This window comes from Anolis carolinensis, chromosome 1 (genome assembly GCF_035594765.1).
Source record: "Anolis carolinensis isolate JA03-04 chromosome 1, rAnoCar3.1.pri, whole genome shotgun sequence".
Classification (NCBI taxonomy): Eukaryota; Metazoa; Chordata; class Lepidosauria; order Squamata; family Dactyloidae; genus Anolis; species Anolis carolinensis.
Window position 1 is genome coordinate 355,046,389 of NC_085841.1, and position 10,271 is coordinate 355,056,659.

Here is a 10,271-nt window from a genome sequence, read left to right on the forward strand (position 1 = left end):
TATAATTCTATTCTGAATGTTATTAGGTTCCTTTCATCGGGGTATTTTAATCTAATGATTTTATCTTATACTAGCTGTGCCCGGCCACGCGTTGCTGTGGCGAAGTATGGTGGCATGGGAAATAAAGTATTGAGGAATTGGTGGTAGTTAAGGTTTTACCTTACATTAAGTCCATTATAAATGGGTTATATAGCTGTGTGGAGGGGCCTTGAGTCTACACTGCCATATAATCCAGTTAAAATCTGATAATCTGTATTTTATAGGCAGTGTGGAAGAGACCTAAGTGAGGCCTAACTCTGCCTGTCCCTTGGGCTGAGTGGGTTGTTAGGAGACCAAGTGGGTGGAGCTTAGCCTTCTAACTGGCAGCAATTGGATAAAAACAATTATCCCTCTCCCTCTAATTAGGACTTTATTTTTCTTTTCTTTTTGTTGTATGAACGTAGAGGCATGGATGAAGGGTTGTGCTGGCAAGTTTAGTGTTTCTGGGATGTGTAGTTTTGTTGTTTTGTCCTAGGCCGAAATTTCATTACCCTTTTATATATATATAGATTTATTTGTTACATTTATATACCACCCTTCTCACCCCGAAGGGGACTCAGAGTGGCTTACAAATTAAATTTACATACAAAATTATATTATTAGCACAGTACAATACTCGCAATAAATTACTATATTGTATTATATCAATATATTGTAATATTATTAGTAATATTACATGTAAAATATAATATATAATTAATATTATATTGTATTATTAGTATTATATCATATTACAATATAATATTATTAATATTATATGTATATACAATATGTTATAATTATTATATATTATTGTAAATTATATTGTATGTATGTATGTATATGTATATATATATATATATATATATATATATATATATATACACACAGTAGAGTCTCACTTATCCAAGCTAAATGGGCTGGCAGAAGCTTGGATAAGCGAATATCTTGGATAATAAAGAGGGATTAAGGAAAAGCCTATTAAACATCAAATTATGTTATGATTTTACAAATTAAGCACCAAAACATCATGTTATACAACAAATTTGACAGAAAAAGTAGTTCAATATGCAGTAATGTTATGTTGTAATTACTGTATTTACGAATTTAGCACCAAAATATCACGATATATTGAAAACATTGACTACAAAAATGGCTTGGATAATCCAGAGGCTTGGATAAGCGAAGCTTGGATAAGTAAGACTCTACTGTATTAGTATTAGAGTCTCACTTATCCAACACTCGCTTATCCAACGTTCTGGATTATCCAACGCATTTTTGTAGTTAATGTTTTCAATATATCGTGATATTTTGGTGCTAAATTCGTAAATACAGTAATTACTGCCATATAATCCAGTGCAAATTAGATAATCTGTGGAAGAAGTCTAAGTGAGGCCTAAATCTGCCTGTCCCCTAACTGAACGCTGGCTGTCCCTTGGTTGCTAGGCAACCAAGTGGGCAGAGATTAGCCCTCTAAACTGGCAGCAATTGGATAAAAACAATTATTGCTCTCCCTCTAATTAGGACTTTATTTTTCTTTTCTTTTTGTTGTATCAACCTTGAGGCGTGGATGATGGGTTGTGTTGTCAAATTTTGAGGTTGGGGGGCCTGTACTTTTGTTGCTTTGTGAGTCGCCGTGATGCCATCACTCTTTTATATATATAGACTAGCTGTGCCCGGCCACGCGTTGCTGTGGCGAAGTCTGGTGGTATGGGAAATAAAGTATTGAGGAATTGGTGGTAGTTAAGGTCAAGGGTAAAGGTTTTCCCCAGACATTAAGTCCAGTCGTGTCTGACTCTGGAGGTTGGTGCTCATCTCCATTTCTAAACCGAAGAGCCGGCGTTGTCCGTAGACTCCTCCAAGGTCATGTGGGATGACTACATGGAGCGGCGTTACCTTCCCGCCAGAGCAGTACCTATTGATGCACTCACATTTGCATGTTTTCGAACTTCTGGGTTGGCAGAAGCTGGGGCTAACAGTGAGGGCTCACTCTGATCCCCAATTCAAACCTGCGGCCTTTCGGTCCAGAAGTTCAGCAGCTCAGCGCTTTAACACGCTGCGCCATCAGGGGATATTATTTCCTAAAGGTTGTGAATATACAATATTTCTGATTGGGTTTTTTTGTTTGTTGGAGGCAAGTATGAATGCTGCAATTAGGAAAAATGATTAGGATGTAATGGCCTTGCAGCTTTAAAGCCTGGCTGTTTCCTCCCTGAGTGAATTTTTTGTTGGGAGGTGTTAGCTGGCCCTGATTGTTTCCTGTCTGGAATTCCCTTGTTTTCAGAGTGGTGTTGTTTGCGATATTTTATGTGCTTCTACTGTCTGTGGCCCTGAGAAAACAGGATTTGCCAGACTTTGATGATGGGAATACTTTGTCGGGAGGTGTTAGCTGGCCCCGATTGTTTCCTGTGTGGAATTCCCCTGTTTATTTACTGTCCTGGTTTTAGAGATTATATTGTTCTGCATTATTCTATCCCAGTAATTATTTCATATTAAAGAAGAATCTCACTTATCCAACATTCGCTTATACAATGTTCTGGATTATCCAACGCAGTCTGCCTTTTCATAATCAATGTTTTTGTAGTCAGTGTTTTAAATTCATTGTGATATTTTAGTGGTAAATTTGTAAATACAGTACAGTAGAGTCTCACTTATCCAACATCAACGGGCCGGCAGAACGTTGGATAAGCGAATATGTTGGATAATGAGGAATTACGGATAACCCTATTAAACATCAAATTAAGTTATGATTTTACAAATGAAGCACCAAAACAATATGTTAGACAACAAATTTGTCAGAAAAAGTAGTTCAGTACACAGTAATGCTATATAGTAATTACTGTATTTATGAATTTAGCACCAAATTATCACGATATATTGAAAGCATTGACTACAAAAATGCGTTGGATAATCCAGAACATTGGATAAGCGAGTGTTGGATAAGTGAGACTCTACTGTAAATACTACATAGCATTACTGCACATGGAACTACTTTTTCTGTCAAATTTGTTGTATAATATGATGTTTTGGTGCTTAATTTGTATAACGATTACCTAATTTGATGTTTAATTGGCTTTTCCTGAATCCCTTCTTATTATCCAACATATTCACTTATCCTGCCGGCCTGTTTACGTTGGATAAGTGAGACTCTAATGTATATTGATAATCTTATATTATCTGCTTAGAACTGGATTATATGAGGCCCCTTCTTCACAGCTGTATAAAATGCACACTGAAGTGGATTATATGGCAGTGTGGAGTCCGCAGGTTTGAATTGGGGGAGCGGAGAGAGCCCCCACTGTTAGCCCCAGCTTCTGCCAACCCAGAAGTTCGAAAACATGCAAATGTGAGTGCATCAATAGGTACTGCTCCGGCGGGAAGGTAACGCCGCTCCATGTAGTCATCCCACATGACCTTGGAGGAGTCTACGGACAACGCCGGCTCTTCGGCTTAGAAATGGAGATGAGCACCAACCTCCAGAGTCAGACATGACTGGACTTAATGTCTGGGGAAAACCTTTACCCTTGACCTTAACTACCACCAATTCCTCAATACTTTATTTCCCATACTACCATACTTCGCCACAGCAACGCGTGGCCGGGCACAGCTAGTAAGATTATAAATGGGTTATATAGCTGTGTGGAAGGGCCTTGAGTCTACACTGCCATATAATCCAGTGCAAATTAGATAATCTGTGGAAGAAGTCTAAGTGAGGCCTTGCTATCCTGACAGGCCTAAATCTGCCTGTCCGCTAACTGAAACCTGGCTGTCCCTTGGTTGCTAGGCAACCAAGTGGGCAGAGATTAGCCCTCTAAACTGGCAGCAATTGGATAAAAACAATTATTGCTCTCCCTCTAATTAGGACTTTATTTTTCTTTTCTTTTTGTTGTATCAACCTTGAGGCGTGGATGATGGGTTGTGTTGTCAAATTTTGAGGTTGGGGGGCCTGTACTTTTGTTGTTTTGTGAATTGCCGTGATGCCATCACTCTTTTATATATATAGACTAGCTGTGCCTGGCCACGCGTTGCTGTGGCTTAGTGTGGTGGTGTTGGTCAGTCTACATTAGGTTGTATTTATGCTGTGAGCTCCACCTTCTTTATACTCACATTAGTAGTAGTATTTGAAGTCTGTTACCTTCTTCAATTTTTGTGTTGATTGATAATTGCTTGAGATCCCTGTTGTCTTTTGTTTGTTGTTAGTTGTAATGTCTGATTCTGCTGAGTGCGGTTTATATTTTTATTGTGGTACAATAGTCTTTTTTTCTTTTGCCTGTGTAGGTGTTTATTATTATTGTTGTTGTAGTGGTCATGAAGGTTGGATAAGTTAGATGCTACTGTATTGTTTTTTGGAGGCCCAGTGTAGCACTGACTGGCCTCTCAGCCTCAGTGCCTGGCTGTTTCTTGCCTGTGATGGTGTTGATTCTTATTGTTGTTGTTGTTGTCATTGTTATTATTGTAATTGTTTTTTTGGAGGCCAAGTGTGAATGTAGGGATTGGGGAGGTGGATGAGTTGTGTTGTCAAATTTTGTATTTGTTATAGTCACAATGCGTTGTTGTGAGTTTTGTCGGTCCGGATTGTGGTTTTGTGGTGTGGTTGTGTTGTTACAACTGAGAGGCAAGGCTTTTGTGTTGTGTTGCCAAGTTTTGTATTTCTGGGGCGTTTAGTTGTGTTGATATAGTCACGATGCACTGTTGTGAGTTTTGTGGGTCCGGATTGTGGTTTTGTGGTGTGGTTGTGTTGTTACAATTGGGAGGGAATGCTTTTGTGTTGTGTTGCCAAGTTTCGTATTTCTGGGGCGTTTAGTTGTGTTGTTATAGTCATGATGCGTTGTTGTGAGTTTTGTGGGTCCAGTGTGGTTTTGTGGTGTGGTTGTGTTGTTACAACTGGGAGGCAAGGCTTTTGCATTGTTTTGCCAAGTTTTGTATTTCTGGGGCGTTTAGTTGTGTTGTTATAGTTATGATGCATTGTTGTGAGTTTTGTGGGTCCGGATTGTGGTTTTGTGGTGTGGTTGTGTTGTTACAAATGGGAGGCAAGGCTTTTGCATTGTTTTGCCAAGTTTTGTATTTCTGGGGCGTTTAGTTGCGTGCCAAGTTTCGTATTTCTGGGACGTTTAGTTGTGTTGTTATAGTCATGATGCATTGTTGTGAGTTTTGTGGGTCCGGATTGTGGTTTTGTGGTGTGGTTGTGTTGTTACAAATGGGAGGCAAGGCTTTTGCATTGTTTTGCCAAGTTTTGTATTTCTGGGGCGTTTAGTTGTGTGCCAAGTTTCATATTTCTGGGGCGTTTAGTTGTGTTGTTATAGTCACGATGCACTGTTGTGAGTTTTATGGGTCTGGATTGTGGTTTTGTGGTGTGGTTGTGTTGTTACAACCGGGAGGCAAGGCTTTTGCGTTGTGTTGTCAAGTTTCGTATTTCTGGGGCGTTTAGTTGTGTTGTTATAGTCATGATGCGTTGTTGTGAGTTTTGTGGGTCTGGATTGTGGTTTTGTGGTGTGGTTGTGCTGTTGTAACCTGGAGGCAAGCCTTTTGCATTGTGTTGCCAAATTTCGTATTTCTGGGATGTTTAGTTTTGTTGTTATAGTCACTGCGCAAACAACTTTATCATTTTATATATATAGACTAGCTGTGCCCGGCCACGCGTTGCTGTGGCTTAGTCTGGTGGTGTTGGTCAGTCTACATTAGGTTGTATTTATGCTGTGACCTCCACCTTCCTTTATACTCACATTAGTAGTAGTATTTGAAGTCTGTTACCTTCTTCAATTTTTGTGTTGATCTATAATTGCTTGAGATCCCTGTTGTCTTTTGTTTGTTGTTAGTTGTAATGTCTGATTCTGCTGAGTGCGGTTTATATTTTTATTGTGGTACAATAGTCTTTTTTTGTTTTGCCTGTGTAGGTGTTTATTATTATTGTTGTTGTAGTGGTCATGAAGGTTGGATAAGTTAGATGCTACTGTATTGTTTTTTGGAGGCCCAGTGTAGCACTGACTGGCCTCTCAGCCTCAGTGCCTGGCTGTTTCTTGCCTGTGATGGTGTTGATTCTTATTGTTGTTGTTGTTGTCATTGTTATTATTGTAATTGTTTTTTTGGAGGCCAAGTGTGAATGTAGGGATTGGGGAGGTGGATGAGTTGTGTTGTCAAATTTTGTATTTGTTATAGTCACAATGCGTTGTTGTGAGTTTTGTCGGTCCGGATTGTGGTTTTGTGGTGTGGTTGTGTTGTTACAACTGAGAGGCAAGGCTTTTGTGTTGTGTTGCCAAGTTTTGTATTTCTGGGGCGTTTAGTTGTGTTGATATAGTCACGATGCACTGTTGTGAGTTTTGTGGGTCCGGATTGTGGTTTTGTGGTGTGGTTGTGTTGTTACAATTGGGAGGGAATGCTTTTGTGTTGTGTTGCCAAGTTTCGTATTTCTGGGGCGTTTAGTTGTGTTGTTATAGTCATGATGCGTTGTTGTGAGTTTTGTGGGTCCAGTGTGGTTTTGTGGTGTGGTTGTGTTGTTACAACTGGGAGGCAAGGCTTTTGCATTGTTTTGCCAAGTTTTGTATTTCTGGGGCGTTTAGTTGCGTGCCAAGTTTCGTATTTCTGGGACGTTTAGTTGTGTTGTTATAGTCATGATGCATTGTTGTGAGTTTTGTGGGTCCGGATTGTGGTTTTGTGGTGTGGTTGTGTTGTTACAAATGGGAGGCAAGGCTTTTGCATTGTTTTGCCAAGTTTTGTATTTCTGGGGCGTTTAGTTGTGTGCCAAGTTTCATATTTCTGGGGCGTTTAGTTGTGTTGTTATAGTCACGATGCACTGTTGTGAGTTTTATGGGTCTGGATTGTGGTTTTGTGGTGTGGTTGTGTTGTTACAACCGGGAGGCAAGGCTTTTGCGTTGTGTTGTCAAGTTTCGTATTTCTGGGGCGTTTAGTTGTGTTGTTATAGTCATGATGCGTTGTTGTGAGTTTTGTGGGTCTGGATTGTGGTTTTGTGGTGTGGTTGTGCTGTTGTAACCTGGAGGCAAGCCTTTTGCATTGTGTTGCCAAATTTCGTATTTCTGGGATGTTTAGTTTTGTTGTTATAGTCACTGCGCAAACAACTTTATCATTTTATATATATAGACTAGCTGTGCCCGGCCACGCGTTGCTGTGGCTTAGTCTGGTGGTGTTGGTCAGTCTACATTAGGTTGTATTTATGCTGTGACCTCCACCTTCCTTTATACTCACATTAGTACAGTAGAGTCTCACTTATCCAAGCTAAACAGGCCAGCAGAAGGTTGGATAAGCGAATATCTTGGATAATAAGGAGGGATTAAGGAAAAGCCTATTAAACATCAAATTAGGTTATGGTTTTACAAATTAAGCACCAAAACATCATGTTAGACAACAAATTTGACAGAAAAAGTAGTTCAATATGCAGGAATGTTATGTTGTAATTACTGTATTTACAAATTTAGCATCAAAATATTACGATATATTGAAAACATTGACTACAAAAATGGCTTGGATAATGCAGAAGCTTGGATAAGCGAGGCTTGGATAAGGGAGACTCTACTGTAGTAGTATTTGAAGTCTGTTACCTTCTTCAGTTTTTGTGTTGATTGATAATTGCTTGAGATCCCTGTTGTCTTTGGTTTGTTGTTAATTGTAATGTCTGATTCTGCTGAGTGCGGTTTATATTTTTATTGTGGTACAATATTCTTTTTTTTGTTTTGCCTGTGTAGGTGTTTATTATTGTTGTTGTTGTAGTGGTCATGAAGGCTGGATAAGTTAAATGCTACTGTATTGTTTTTTGGAGGCCCACTGTAGCACTGACTGGCTTCTCAGCCTCAGTGCCTGGCTGTTTCTTGCCTGTGATGGTGTTGATTCTTATTGTTGTTGTTGTTGTCATTGTTATTATTGTAATTGTTTTTTTGGAGGCCAAGTGTGAATGTAGGGATTGGGGAGGTGGATGAGTTGTGTTGTCAAATTTTGTATTTGTTATAGTCACAATGCGTTGTTGTGAGTTTAGTGGGTCCGGATTGTGGTTTTGTGGTGTGGTTGTGTTGTTACAACTGAGAGGCAAGGCTTTTGTGTTGTGTTGCCAAATTTTGTATTTGTGGGGCGTTTAGTTGTGTGCCAGGTTTTGTATTTCTGGGGCGTTTAGTTGTGTTGTTATAGTCACGATGTATTGTTGTGAGTTTTGTGGGTCCGGATTGTGGTTTTGTGGTGTGGTTGTGTTGTTACAATCGGGAGGGAATGCTTTTGTGTTGTGTTGCCAAGTTTTGTATTTCTGGGGTGTTTAGTTGTGTTGTTATAGTCATGATGTGTTGTTGTGAGTTTTGTGGGTCTGGATTGTGGTTTTGTGTTGTGGTTGTGTTCTTACAACTGGGAGGCAAGGCTTTTGCGTTTTGTGTTCAAATTTTGTATTTCTGGGGCGTTTAGTTGTGTTATAGTCACGATGCGTTGTGAGTTTTGTGGGTCCGGATTGTGGTTTTGTGGTGTAGTTGTGTTGCTACAACCGGGAGAAAAGGCTTTTGTGTTGTGTTGTCAAGTTTTGTATTTCTGGGGCGTTTAGTTGTGTGCCAAGTTTCGTATTTCTGGGGCGTTTAGTTGTGTTGTTATAGTCACGATGCATTGTTGTGAGTTTTGTGGATCTGGATTGTGGTTTTGTGGTGTGGTTGTGTTGTTACAACCGGGAGGCAAGGTTTTTGCGTTGTGTTGTCAAGTTTTATATTTCTGGGGCGTTTAGTTGTGTGCCAAGTTTTGTATTTCTAGGACGTTTAGTTGTGTTGTTATAGTCACGATGCATTGTTGTGAGTTTTGTGGGTCCGGATTGTGGTTTTGTGGTGTGGTTGTGTTGTTACAACCGGGAGGCAAGGCTTTTGCGTTGTGTCGTTAAGTTTTATATTTCTGGTGCGTTTAGTTGTGTGCCAAGTTTCGTATTTCTGGGGCGTTTAGTTGTGTTGTTATAGTCACCATGCGTTGTTGTGAGTTTTATGGATCCGGATTGTGGTTTTGTGGTGTGGTTGTGTTGTTACAACCTGGAGGGAAGGCTTTTGCGTTGTGTTGCCAAGTTTCGTATTTCTGGGGCGTTTAGTTGTGTTGTTATAGTCACGATGCGTTGTTATGAGTTTTGTGGGTCCTGTGTGGGTTTGTGGTGTGGTTGCGTTGTTACAACTGGGAGGCAAGGCTTTTGCATTGTGTTGCCAAGTTTTGTATTTCTGGGGCGTTTAGTTGTGTTGTTATCGCATGATGCGTTGTTGTGAGTTTTGTGGGTCTGGATTGTGGTTTTGTGGTGTGGTTGTGTTGTTGTAACCTGGAGGCAAGCCTTTTGCATTGTGTTGCCAAATTTCGTATTTCTGGGATGTTTAGTTTTGTTGTTATAGTCACTGCGCAAACAACTTTATCATTTTATATATATAGATTGCTGCTATAGTTCCCCCCCCCCCCCACCTTTGAAGTTGACGGATTTGCATTGGTGGTTGTTTGATATTATTACTGTTGTATAAACCTTTGTTTTAACTTCTGTTTTATCATCTTCTTGTGTTTTAAACTGTGTATGTTGTTTAATGTATTTGTGCTGTTACTTTTGTAATGTTGTGAGCCGCCCCTAGTCCCCACGGGGAGATGGTGGCGGGGTATAAATAAAGTTTTATTATTATTATTATTATTATCTTTTATAGAACTACATTTAAATCACATTTTGCAATGTTTGTGTGTTTTGACCGTGCTGTGAACCGTCTGGAGCCACAAGGAGGGGTGTGAATCTTTTGTAGGACTACATTTTAATCACATTTTGCAATGTTTGTGTGTTTTGACTGCGCCGTGAACCATCTCAAGCCACAAGGAGAGGTGTGTAAGAATTATTATTATTATTATTATTATTATTATTATTATTATTATTATTATTATTATAGCAAGTGAGGCCACGGCCAAGTCAATACAAAACTGTGTTGTCAAAGGCTTTCATGGCTGGAATCACTGGTTTGCTGTAAGTTTTCCAGGCTTATATGGCCATGTTCCAGAAGCATTCTCTCCTGACGTTTCGCCCACATCTATGGCAGGCATTCTCAAAGGTTGTGAGGTATATTGGAAACTAGACAAGGGAGGTGCATATATCTTTGTAAGGTCCAGGGTGGGAGAAAGAACTCTTGTCAGCTGAAGGCAAGTGTGAAATTTGCAGGGGGGGTTTCGTGTCAGGAGCAACTTGAGTCGCTTCTGGAGTGAGAGAATTTGCTGTCTGCAAGGACGTTGCCCAGGGGACTCCCGGATGTTTTGATGTTTTTACCATCCTTGTG